We start from the raw sequence: 14,319 nt of genomic DNA on the forward strand, positions 1-14,319 counted from the left end.
TGGTGTGTTACATTTTATGTGTTTGCAGAAATGTATAATAATGTGTATTTATTATTGTAGTATCATAGAGAATATTTTCACTCTCCTAAGAATACTTTGTGCCCTATTTATCCTTTCCTGGCCCTTACCCTCTAACAACCACTGAGCTTTTTATTGTCTCCATAGTTTTGCCTTTTCTAGGTCATATGGTTGAAATCAAGCAGATAAAAATTCTTTAGAATGGCTTCTTTCACTTAGTAGTATTCATGGAAGGTTCCCCCATGTCTATTCCTGGCTTGATAGTTCATTTCTTTTTAGCGCTGAATAATATTCAATTATCTAAAGGTATAATAGTTTATTTATCCATTCGTCTAATTTAGGACATCTTGGTTGCTTCCAAGTTTTGGCAATTATGAATAAAGTAGCTGTAAATATCCTTGTACACGTTTTTGTGCAAACATGTTTCAGCCTCTTTGGGTAAATACTAAGGAGCATGACTGGTGGATCCTATGTTAAGGTTAGGTTTAGTTTTTTTTTTTTTAAGAAACCACCAAGCTGTCTTCCAAAGTGGCTGTACTAAGTTGCATCCCTCCCCTGCTCCCCAGCAATGAATGAGAGTTCCTAATGCTCACAACCTCACCAGCTTTCGGTGTTGTCAGTGCTTTGGATTTTGGACATTCAAGTAGGTGTGTAGTGGTATTTTGTATTTTTTTAACTTGCATTTTCCTGATGACATATGATGTAGAGCATCTTTTCATATTCATAGCTGTAATTCATATATCTTTTTTTATTGAAGTACAGTTGACACACAATATTACATTAGTTTCAGGCATATAACATAGTGGATTCAACAACTCTATATATTATGCTATGTTCACCACAAGTATAGTTACCATCTGTCACCATACTATGCTATTACAATATCATTGACTATATTCCCTATGCTGTATCTTTCATCCCTATGACTTATTCATTCCATAATTGGCAACCTATACCTCTTGCTCCCTTTCACCCATTTTTCCATCACTTCACCCCTCCTTCTCTCTGGCAACCATCAGTTTGCTCTCTGTATTTATGGGTCTGTTTGTGCTTTTTTGTTTGTTCTTTGTTTTATTTTTCAGATACCACATGTAAGTGAAATCCTATTGTATTTGTCTTTTTGTATCTTGACTTATTCCACTTAGCTTAATGCCCACAAGGTCCATCTTTCTCTCTCTATCTCTGTCTCTGTCTCTCTGTCTCTGTCTCTTTCTCTCTCTCTCATTGTGTGTGTGTGTAATATATATATATATATATATACACACATATATATACATATATATATACATATATATATGCATATATATATGCGTATGTATATATGTATATATATATATACATATATATATACGCATATATATATATATATATATATATATATATATATTCTTTATCTGTTCATCCATTAATGGACACTTAAGGTTTTTCCATAGCTTGGCTACTGTAAATAATGCTGCAATGAATATGGGGGTGCATATATCTTTTCAAGTTAGTGTTTTTGTTTTCTTTGGATAAATACTGAAGTGAAATTGCTGGATTATATGATAGTTTTATTTTTAATTTTTGGAGGAAACTCCATACTGTTTTGCATAATAGCTGTTCCAATTTACATTCCCATCAACAGTGCACAAGGGTTCCCCTTTTCTCTACAACCTCACCATTTGTTTTTTCTTGTCTTTTTAACAATAGCCATTCTAACAGCTGTGAGGTGACATTGCATTGTAGTTTTAGTTTGCATTTCTGTGATGATTAGTGATGTTGAGAATCTTTTTATGTATCTGTTGGCTGTTTGTATGTGTTCTCTGGTTATTTTTATTCTTTGGTGAGGTGACTTCTAAGGTCTTTGGGCAGTTTTTTAAATCACGTTGTTAGTTTTCTTATTGTTGAGTTTTAGGAGTTCTTTGCATATTTTGGATAATAGTCTTTTATGAGATGTATCTTTTTCTAACATTTTATCATAGTCTATGGGTCCTCTTCTTATTCTCTTGACGCTATCTTCCTCAGAGCAGAAGTTTTAAATTTTAATATGGTCCACATTATCAATTCTTTCTTTCATGCATTGTGCCTTTGATGTTTATTCTAAAAAAGTCATCATCAAACCCAAGATCATCTGAATTTTCCATGTTATTTTCTAGGAGTTTGATAGTTTTGTATTGATAGATTTAGGTTTGTGATCCATTTTGAGTTAATTTTGTGAAAGGTATAAGGTCTGTGTCCAGATTCATTTTTTTTTTTTTTATTTGCAAGAGGATGTCTACTTAGCATTATATGTTGAAAGCATTATCTGTTTTTTTCTATTGTATTGCCTTTTACTCCTTTGTTAAAGGTCAGTTGACTATATTTATGTAGGTCTGTTTTTGGTATACTGATCTATTTGTCTGTTCTCTCACTGATACCACACTGTCTTGATTACTGTAGTTTTATAGTAAGTCCTGAAGTCAGACAGTGTCTGGTCTCCCAATTTTTTTCTTTTCCTTCAAGAATGTATTGGCTATTCTGGGTCTTTTGCCTCTCCTTATAAACTTTAGAATTAGTTTCTTGATACCCACAAAATAACTTGTTGGTATTTTGATTGGGAATGCATTGAATCTATAGATCTAATTGGTAAGGACTAGCATTTTGACAATGTTTAGTCCTCCCATCCATGAACATGGAGTATCTCTCCATTTATTTAGTTTTTCTTTGATTGCCTTCATCACAGTTTTGTAGTTTTCCTTCTATAGATCTTGTGCATGTTCTGTAAGATTTATAACCAAGTGTTTCATTGTTTAGGTGCTAATGCAAATGATACTGTTTTTTTTTTTCTTTTTGCCTTCAATTTTCACTTCTTCATTGCTAGTTTATAGACAAATGATTGACTTTTTCATATTAACCTTTTTTCCTGCAATTTTGTCACAATCTCTTATTACTTCAGGAGTTTTCTTATTGATTCTCTTAGACTTTCTACATAGATGATCATTTCTCCTACAAACAAAGAGTTCTATGTCTTCCGTCTCAATCCTTTCATTTCCTTTTTTGTGTTATTGCCTTAGCTAGAACTCCCAGTAGAATGTTGAAAAGGAATAGTGAGAAAGGATATTATTGCCTTGTACCTGATCTTAATGATCTCTTAACTAATGCTGAAAAGATGCTATGTCTGGGTTTCCTAAAGTATTAAATAAACTTTTTATTGTTCAAGCTGATTGAATAAGGATTTCTTATTACTTATAGCCAGAAGTAAACTAACTGAAAAAGTCTCCATATCTGAAAATAACTTATAAACCAGAGATGGAGTGCAAGCAAGGTGAAAATACAATTCCATAGTGCGCTACATTAAAAGTACATCAAGGAACAATGAACTCAGGAAATACTTTAAGTATGTCTGCTAAAATTATATGTATGGCCTCCATCTAAATGTAGTTTTCCTTCTCTGACATTCCATAGCACCCTGTATACAGTTTACCTATGCCATTTATGTTCTGAATTATAGTTGTGTATGACTTTGTCTTATGCTTCTAGCTTATAATCTTGGAGGTCTATACCTTTGCCTTTTGTACCAGTTTGTACCTTTATATCAGTAGGAACTGAATAAGCATCTATTGAATGAATAAATAAGTAGTATAAAGAAGAAGTATAATGTCAGAAGAAGGTGAGGTCACTGAAGAAAGTTCATAAATACAGTTGAGGAAGTCAGAAAAGCATCAAAGAAGAAATTTAACTATATCTTAAAATATTAGTGGGGTTTGCTTAAGTAAAGAAGCCAGGGAAGGATTTTTAGAAGGAGGATGAAGAGACAAGAGATATTAAAACAAAGTTGTAGAATTGTCTAGCTGTCATGACAGGTAGAGTTAACTGGAAAGGTAGTTTAGAGTCAAACTAGGGAAGATTTCACATGTTAAAGTTAAGAATTTATCATCACTCCCTAAGAATTAAAGAGGAACTAAAGTTTGAAACAAAGGCATTAAGTTATATGCAAGTATTGTTTTATAGGAATATTAATCTAAAATTTCTCCTTCCTTGATCCTTGCCATAGAAAGGCCTCTTTACAACTTTCCTTTAGGACTAGTTGCATGCTCCAGACCAAGAAAAAGTACTTTGATATAGATATTTTTTTGAATATATATTACTGATGAATATACATAGTCATAAGACTCAATATAGTGTAATTCAAATAACTATATTCTATATGACCCTGCTCCTTCCTCCATTTGCCTGCATCTTTCCTTCAGCAGCCTCCCTTTCATCCCAGGCCACTCCTTTACTGTCCTTACCGGATGAGATGCAGGGTGTTTCCTTTTGCAGTGTGAAAAAAGCTAGCGTTGCCATCAGATAACTATAGGTACAGAGCAAGAAGAGATTGAATATTAATGGAGTACCAATGGAAAAATAAGTTTGGTTTCAGAAATCTAAAAAGAACAGCAATGTTACAGAAGATATGGGTGGTGAGCATTTTACCATTGCTACTAAGTTTAATATGAAACTTTGGGGAAAAAATCAGGGCTGTGTAGAAAGTGTGTCAAATGTGGACTTTTCCACAGTGTAGGTCTTGTGGAGTTAAGTGATATTAAAGTATGTTCAGTGATGGTTGGTAGGCTAAGCAATGTAGTCTGGTCACAAGCCCAAGAATACCTAGGCATAGTCCCAAGAGAAGTTTGTAATCAAATGCAGCTTGCAGAGAGAGTTTCAAATCTTACATGATTTTCATAATGAATGTTTTGGATTATCACAGTATGTTTTCCTATGCTCATTTTCATCTAGATGGAGGGGGGATTTCAAGAATCTATGTCTTATATTTTTTATTTCAGTTCCTTAAGGTACCCAGAATTTCCTTGCCAGAAGGATCCATGTAAAAATTAGAATCCATTTTGAAATTCAACTAAAGATTGCATCCCGAAGTTGTTTCAAAAAAATGAGAGCTGAGCATATTGTAATCCTCAGAGCTGTCCCTAGACAGACAATATTGCAGAAGTTTTTGCCCATGTGTCTTTGTTTTGCAAATGAATATGCAACATTACATTAGAGCAACAAAAAAATTAATCTTGGAATTGAAGAACCTAACAAATGCTGAATTCAAAAACAAGTTAGTTAACCTTAGAGAAAGAGAAAAGAAGCATCTAGTAAATTTATTAATGCCTCAAATTTTACAGTGATTTTTCCATTGACCGTTAAAGGAAAGGGGAAGGAACTAGAGACTGCATACGGCATTAAATGGTGTTTTAAATGAATATCTGTTATTGTTCCTGTAAATACCATATAATAAAGCTAAATTATTTAAATATTACTTCGAAATGTATTCTTATAAAAGGCACCAGGCACATAGCCAATTCCATTGCAAAACAAAGAGGCAACAAAAAATAAAATTGTATCATGTACAGAAACCATGACTTACAATACCTCTCATGACTAGAATTGTTAGAATTCTGGTGTAAAATCTGGTGGAATTATTCCACGCATTCTCATGCAGATATTGCAATGACAATACCTTCTTGTTTAGTGTGGTATTGTGAACAATCTGTGAAAGAGCTTATTGAATATCCTTTGGTAAAGCTATTTATGTCTCTTTCAAAGGTTCATTTTTAACAGCTTCTAGTCTTCTTCCTGATCAATTAAAATACAGTGGGCACCCTTGATTTAAATGATAAAAAGTCATGACTTTGAATTTTGTGTAAAGTTGAAGATTAACAGTGTCTGCAAAGAGACTTGAAAAATCAAAGTAAGAACATTTCTTTCCTTCATGATTTGTCTTGAAATGTTTCAACTAAATGTTTCTCCTTGAGGAACATTATTCCAAACAGCTTGAGAAAGAGATCTTTTAATAAATAAATTATGTCTAAGTAGATATCCAAATTGAAGAAGGTTGATTAAGTGATAGTTTCACCTTTATAGTCTTGGAGAAGAAAACCATTACATTGTGCTTACTAGTGTCAGATGGCTGATGGTACAGACGGTTGGACTGAGAAATGGTCTCCATCCTTTCCACACTCCATGAGGTCAGTTGACTGTCAGGTGGGTCTCCTGTACCTCCTCTTTATTCCTCTCCCTTTATCTAGTTTTTCTCATTGCCATGTCTCTTACTATGACTACCTCTGGTAATGATACTTTGGACCATGAAGTATGCTATTGAAATTTATTCTTATTTGATAGGAGTTCCTTCTATAATTCAATTATATGTTTTCACTATATACCATAATTCATTACAATTAGAAAACTGGCACAGACAGGGTCAATGTTTTAGTCCCAGAATTAGTGACCAAGATATGACCAGAATTCAGTTCTCTCACTTTCTAATGTGACTCCCTTTCCATGATAATGTCCAGCCTTCAATCAAATGAGCCAAATATGTTTTGTTGGAAATAGTTCATTTCAGAGAAGTGTCTTATCTTCAGCTTTATCTGCTGAAGCATGGCCATGCTTTTCGTGGCATTCCTACTACTCTTTTAGACAAAACAACATTGATTGTGGCATTGAAGACACAGCCTGATGACTGAGTTTGAAGCTGCTCCTTTCAGACCTGAGAAAACCTCCTCATCACAGGCTTGGACTTTTCTGGGATCTTTTGCCGTTTTAGCAATGCCTTTCTTCTGAGTCACCAAGTTCTGAGTTAAAATTGCTTGAAAAATTAAAGAGGAGAGAGCTGGAAGTTTGTATATTTTAAAACATAGTGTTATATATTGACATATGCATTGATATAAGAATGCATATCTCAGAATTATGTACATGTTATGTCTTGTTATAACATTCAAAGTGTAGGTGTTTAGTAAAACTTTTTTATTTATCCAAATCAGAGGCATTAAATGGCTTTAGCTTATTTTCATTTTCATCAGTTTTTTTTGAACATTTGGAGATAAATCCACATTCAACTGAATGAATCCAAGACATATTACTTATTTCCTCTTATAAACATCACTTTAGTGTTTAAAAATTCTTCAGCTCAAACCTGTAAAATATTTGGGATTTAGTAAAACGTATTTGTCAGTCTTTTCATATTTACCGTGCCTACAACTCAAAGAGAAATCAAATAAGGAACAAGATCCAAGAACAACTTTGTGTTAGTGGATAAGACATACCATTCTACTTTTGTTTCTTTTGCATGGTTTGCTGTTTTGGTTTTTCCTTTTCGTTTCTTTTCGTTTCTTTTCTTTTTTGGTATTGTTTAGTGATTTTTTTTTTTGATAACTCAGTTTGTTCAGTTTTGAATTGTGTTGTTATGGTTCTTTATATGCTTGAAAATGATTTTTACCTTTTAATATTTATTTATTTACTTATTTATTTTACATTTATTTATTTTTGAGAAACAGAGTGAGACAGTGGGAGAGGGGCAGAGAGAGAAGGAGACACAGAATCTGAAGCAGGCTTCAGGCTCCAAGCAAGAGTTCAGCACAGAGCCCGACCCGGGGCTCGAACCCACGAACCGTGAGATCATGACCTGAGCCAAAGTTGGTCACTTAACCGACTGAGCCACCCAGGTGCTCCATATTTTTATTTTTAATGAGCCACCCAGGTGCCCTGAGGGTGATTTTTAAATCTAAGTCTCAAGTAAAAATTAAAAAAAAAATAGTTGTTCTCCAATTTTCTTATAAATATAATATCTGGTAATTTTACTTGCATAAATTTTACTTAAATTATTTTATTAAAATAATTATTAATTTTTAGGAGTTTAAGCTTTTTTATATTCTAGAACTCACTCTTTATGTGAAGGTCATTTGAAAATAATTATCTACAGTGCTTCTATGACTAATCTGCTTATTTTTCTTTCTTAGTTGGTTAATAGCTAGAGATGTGGTGAATTGCCTTTAGGAATAAAATTGTGTATTTACTTATCTACCTATCTATGTATTTACCTATTATCTGTCTACCTATCTCCTAAAAATATGCAGATTCTAGATATTAACAGACTCTTATAATTACTCAGTTGTAAATGAAGTTTGCATTTTTCTAACTTTAATCTAAAATCCTACAGAAACGTTTGGAGAGAAGTACAGATCTCATTTGCTCTGCATGCACTCTATGGGCCAAAAATTTCTATTTTATCTGGCAAACTATTTGGTGACTAGAAACTGATTTCTTTTTTTTTTTTTTTAATTTTTTTTTTCAACGTTTATTTATTTTTGGGACAGAGAGAGACAGAGAGAGACAGAGCATGAATGGGGAAGGGGCAGAGAGAGAGGGAGACACAGAATCGGAAACAGGCTCCAGGCTCTGAGCCATCAGCCCAGAGCCTGACGCGGGGCTCGAACTCCCGGACCGCGAGATCGTGACCTGGCTGAAGTCGGACGCTTAACCGACTGCGCCACCCAGGCGCCCCAAAACTGATTTCTCTTTAAGTCTTTTCTCCTTTAGAGTAAAAAGTTTTCCAGAATAATGCAGCAAATGAAAGTTTTCTTTTGACTATTAAAAAGACTTACTTTTATTGACTTCTCTTTAATTTTTTTCAACTAGACTCTCAAATTTATCATCGCAAAGTTATGTAATATACATTGTTATTTTTGTCTTTTCTGCTCCATATTTAAAATGAAGTTTAAATATCAGAAGCCTTGTACATCCTTTCTTGAAGTGGATTTAGAAACTGAGAAACAGAAACGGTATACTATAATTATCTAAAAAATATTGACAGACAACCAAAGATTACAATGTTAGTCTGTCATATGTAGTACAGGAATTACAACAAAACCATCAGAAAAAGAGAGAGAGGAAACAAATGAGGAAGAATAAAACTGTTTTAAAAAGAAGTAATATTTTAACCATGAAACAAGAACAAGGTATTAACAAAAAAGGACAGAGAGAAACAGGAGCAGTTGAAATTGAAAATTTGAGAGAAAAAATAATAAAGCATGGGAAGATAAATTTAGGAAAATCTCAGAAAGTAGAAAAAATGTCAATAAGACTAAAAACAAGAGAGAAAAGATAAGAAAGTTAGAGGACCTGTCCAATAGGTCAAATATCTGAAAAATAAGAATTCCATAGAAAATTTTAAAAAAGAAGTAAAACATTAATTATTTTCTTGGTATAAGCCAAGAATTTTTTTTTTTTCCAGATTGCAGTCGTTTCCTGAGTTTCTATTGAAAGGTAGAAAACAAAGTTAGTTATACCAAAGCATGCCATCACAAAATTTTATGGCTGTGGGGACAAACAAAAAAAAAAGTATATAAATCCAGGGAGAAGAGAAAAAAAATCAGGTCTACTATAAATCATTAAAATAACTGAACTTTTCAAGAGTAACATTGAAAGATAAAAGGCAATAGAAATCTGTCTTCAACAAAATTCTGAAGAAAAGTAATTTCCAATTAGAAGTGTACATTTAGCCGACCTATACATGATGGGAAAATCAAGGATATTTTCAACTATTCACTTTCTCACATAATGTATTTCTGTATCTAATAAGATAGAGGAAAGTGTGTGCCATTAATCAAAGGAGAAGCACAAGAAATGTAACGAAATGAGATTTGCAAGCAGCAGATCCACTGATACAGATGGGGAGTGAAGGGAAGCCCCAGAGTCAGAACTGTACAGTACCTGTATGGGGAAATCTGCTCACAAAGGATAAGGTCAGAGGCTCCAAGAAAAGTTCCTGTTTAAGTGGATGAAATTGATAGAATACCTGATGCACCTGAATATCTAGAGTGGAGAATTAGCAATTGATAAAGAGTTTGGAGCTGAAAGGAACCAAGCAAATGAATAAAACAAGAAATACAGGATAACCTGGGGAAAACTTCAGAAAAATCACCAAGTTACAACTAAGGTAATATGGGACATAGATGGAATGATTCTGAGTTGGGGAAGGGGATAAGGGAGCAGGAGGACAGAGCTCTAAATGCCCACCTCATGTAGTACATAAGTAAACAAATGATACCTAAAACTCACTCAAAAATTAGCAAACATAAAAACCATGTTACTTTTAAATATAGTGAGTTATATCAAAATAATCACCTAAAAAGTACCAATAAAAGCATATTAGAGACATGGTGATAAATAACAATGGGATCGGTTAAAGAGATAAAGAGATAAGAATTGTTGCCACAAGGAGGGGTGGGTAGGTCTGCTCTTTTCATCATGACCTTTGTAGAACTATTTGACTCTTTTAAACTCTTTGCATTATAGATTTCATTAAAATTAAAACAAGAAAAATTAAAATATTAAAACTAAACAAAACAGAACACTGACTACTGAACCACATACATTGGAGCTTATAAAGTAAGCTTTACATGTGGAGACACATGTAGATCTCAACCAGTTGAAAAATTTAACATGGTGCTTCTCTGCTTACTAAAGTACTTTGTAATAACTTATTTATTTATATTTGAATTTAATTAGCATTTTATATTCCTTTAATTTTTTTCTTGTTTACTTCTAATGTGTGCAACAAGGACTGACATGTGTTCTTGTAAGCCACCTTGAAATTTCTGGAAACAAGAATGGCATAAATAAGTAATACTGACATTAAAAAAAAAAGAATTAAAAACTAACACATAGAAAACAAATGGAGGGAAGTGAGATGACCAGTACCAACAACTCATATAGGGAATTGGGAAATGGGAATTGGGAAAATCATTATCAAATTTAATAACATATGATGTAAAGCTATTGAATTCATAATTTGAACGACCACTGCATAATCACATTTCTGTTTTGAGTTGTGCCAGATACAATATAACTATTGTATAACAGTTATTTATACAATGTATTGTATAAATGCTATTGTTTATTAAGGCAAGAGAATTTGTGTATGAAAGAATCTATTCCATTTAAGAATCACAAAATAACACAAGACCGAATCCAAAATTGTAGGATAAGTGTAAAGGACAGTGGGAGGAAACTTTGTGCATTTTGTCAGGCCAGTGAACATTTCAGGGAAAATTGTATTTGAGATGGGGCTTAAGCATGGGAGGAATTACTGGTTGGGAAGAGGCAGAAAATATGAATGAGACTCATCAAACTTGAGTTGAAGACACATGCTGGCAGGTCATGGAAAGTAAAATGATACAGGAGGAGAAAATTATAGAGATAGGACAAGATTGTCAGAGATTATGAATTTACTTATAATCAGTACTGGAAACTATTTTAAGTTCTGGAAATGTGTGATAAAACGGATTTTTGAGATGACTAGTTTGGCAAATAGGTTTAAGAAAAATCAGAGGGGGAAGAGTCTGATGGCAGTAAGATCTGTTGAAGACTGTATGTATGAGTTGATTAAAGTCTTTATTAAAGTAGAACTGGAGAGATGGGTGTAATGAAACATATCTGAGAATTTGTGATATTATTTATATTTTATATTTATGAAATAGGGTGAGAGAAAAAAGATGGTATCATTAACTAATGTGGATAATTTCAGATAGAGATTTCGGTGGAAGGCATCTGAAAAAAATTGTAACACCTGTAGCCTGCTAATATCAATATATTTGTAAAGTTACTTTTCATTCTCCATTCCTTTGGAGTGCTAAAGATATCTGATCAATTACTTTTTGAGCATGTTTAGTGGAAAGAATGCAACAGACAGTCTGGGGTGTTACACACGGTTTTCATGTAAAAATGAAGACCTACAACAAGGTAAAGTTGGAGAACTGTCATTACTATGCAGAAAATTCATACCTACTACCACAAAATTGGCTACTGAAATATTCAAGTTGTTATAGCAGTTTTTAAACTCTAGTTGCTCAGAAAATGACTTTACTTTGTAGGTCTGTTTAGCTAAATAGGCATAACTAATTTTTCAGTTGGTAGGTGCTTGCAAATAAAGTATCTTTCGCTCACTCTTGTTTAATCTCTGTGGATTTGTCATATTTGTCTATTTGTATGGATAACTGTACAAATAAATGCATTCAAGTGATTTCTATGCATATCATTAGGTTTATTCCCTGTTTTTGTTGTCTAAAAGTGTTCAAACTATGAAATCCTTATGATGAGCCAGATCCAGAGGTTAAACAAACAGTAACTTAATCATTTACTGCACGTGAAGTTAGTGACAGACATGTGGCTACAATTGTACCTGATATGTTAAATATTTATACTGCAACCAATAAGCCTAAACACTGTTCAGATTATGCTCCCCATGGAGGAGGAAGCAGGAGGCAGAATGAAGGTGATATGGGGTGTGGGAAGGATGAAGAGCCAGTGAGGGAAAGGCACCTCTGTGCTTGGCAACTGGGTATTTGTAAACTGCAAGGATAGGGAAATTAAAAAATATATATATATTTGGCTGGGAGGTAAAAAAAAATTTAACTTACAATATTGTGTTTCCTTTTATTTGGACAGTTCATTTAAATTTGGTTTATTCAGTATAGCCCTAGACTATTTCCTCTCTTTTAACTAGATGAAATAATTACAGCTTTTTTTCTCCCTGAACAATAACAAATCAAGCAGACCTGAGAGACTTGTGTTTTTCTATTTATTTCTTTTATGCATTTCTGAAAAGTATGAAACTAACTGCTGCTCTCCTCTGGCGGTAGCCAATATTCATAATTTTATCAAAAGAATTACTGAAGTTCAACTTATTTCCTTTTTACAGTTGAACTTGGACAAAGGAACATGCCCGAAGATCACCCATCAGTGCTGCTGTGTGTGGTGGTTGTGGAATTTTGTAAAACCGCTCGATGTTGTAGATGATCGGCTGGAGCTTGCCTCATTTCAAGGGTGTGTAGGACATGCCCTGGTTAAGCACCACTTCTCTCGCTGTGTACACTGAAGTCATCTCCGGCTCAGCTTACTAGAGCTGCATTCACCCTGCCCTTTCAACGTGTTTGTTTTTTTTTTTTTTTTTTTTTTTCGGATGCTTTGATTCTTTTAATTTTGCCTCTATACTCCCAGATACTGAAACTTAAAAGTGGTATCTTACTGAAACCTTTAACCATTTGTGCCTTTATGTATTAGTCTTCCAGTAGGACCCACTGTTCCTCAATTTTTCTTAAGGCCGTGTCTCATAGGCATCTCTGGCAGACTGATCTTCCTAAAACATGTAGTTATCAAACCTGTATAGCATCCACCTCTCCCCTAAATTAATAAGTAGCCTCACCCTGGTATTAAAGATCTCACCGTGTGCTCCCAGCCTCACCTCTATGACCTCCCCTCCCCCAACAGTGGATTATTTTTTTCTAGGGAACTTAGTCTATCCACCTTCCCTAACATATTTAGATTTTCAGATTCTAGTGACTGCTCATACCATCTCTATCTCCTTGGGTAGGTTCCCATTACATCAACTAAATAATCTTAGGATTTCCAAGTAGAAACAACAGCTGCTCCATGAAGCCCTCTGTGGTCAGCCACAAATGACTTCCAATCCTTGAACTCATCCCATGTATCAGCTTGCTACAGAGTCTAGGTGAAATGTATATTTAGCCTTGTATTGTCTATGTTATTGTGCTGGTATAAACCTGCTTAATCCAATGGTAAAGCGTATAGTTGACCCTCGATAATGTTAATTTCCAGGGCACCTGAGTGGCTCAGTCTGTAAAGCTTCTGACTCTTGGTTTGGGCTCAGGTTATGATCTCATGTTTCCTAAGTTCGAGCCCCGCATCAAGCTTCATGCTGACAGTGCAGAGCCTGCCTGGGATTCTCTCTCTCCCTCTCTACCCCTCCCCTGATTGTTCTCTCTGTCTTTCTCAAAATGAATAAATAAACTTAAAAAAAATGTTAATTTCCTTCTGCCTGAAGACCTATGTTGTTAATATCTAGTGTCTACATATTACTTGTACTGCTCATGGTAAGTGCTCAGTAAACATTTGCCATGTAAGCACTTAGATGAAATTACTATTTGGAACCTATTTAATTGGGTACAAAAAGTGGACCTATTCTAGGAACTGAAATCCTCCCCTGAAATTTATACAGTGTTTCCATATTAACCTCTGAAAACCCTGTATTCACAGCACATGAACACAACCCCTTGTCTAGAGATGTTATTATGAGGAAGAAGTACAGAGATTTCATGAAACCCAGGAGGGCTTTCTGAAGAGCATTCTATGAAGCCCCAACAAAAGTTGTCCCAGCAAAATTTCCCATACCAATTAAATATGCCAAAGATGGCTTACATGGAGATTAACCTCTGGGTTTAAGGGTAAGTTGACTTCCTCCTTTATTTAAAATAAGTTACTTCTCACTGGATTGGAAAGCCAAATAAGGTCAAAAAATTGTATTCACAGAGGCGTGTGTAAAGAAAGGTATGTGGCAGCAGCTTCTATTCTCCAAAGGCTTACATTTAATCCAATGATAGACAGTCACTTAAAAAAAATGTAAAATGAGTAATTGGAAGAGAAATAAAGGGCAGGGATAAATTCGTAGCATGGAGAATAAATAATGACGATTCCGTGACAGATGTTTATCTTATTTAATAT

The 14,319-nt window shown here is 34.1% G+C and overlaps 1 long non-coding RNA gene across 2 annotated transcripts in view; it reads left to right on the top strand.

Moving 5' to 3' along the window:
• LOC147584286 (uncharacterized) overlaps nucleotides 1-14,036 on the top strand; it is a 457,950-nt gene extending 443,914 nt beyond the window's left edge. Inside the window, exons 9-10 of one of the 2 annotated variants that reach the window (XR_015255295.1) lie at nucleotides 5,884-6,003; nucleotides 13,855-14,036. This is a non-coding gene — a long non-coding RNA (uncharacterized LOC147584286). The remainder of the gene's footprint in view (nucleotides 1-5,883; nucleotides 6,004-13,854) is intronic. The other variant, XR_015255297.1, reaches the window with a different exon arrangement.
• Nucleotides 14,037-14,319: the final 283 nt, after the last annotated feature.

Source organism: Puma concolor, chromosome A1, assembly GCF_028749965.1.
Source record: "Puma concolor isolate L17-30 chromosome A1, mPumCon1.1.hap2, whole genome shotgun sequence".
Lineage (NCBI taxonomy): Eukaryota > Metazoa > Chordata > Mammalia > Carnivora > Felidae > Puma > Puma concolor.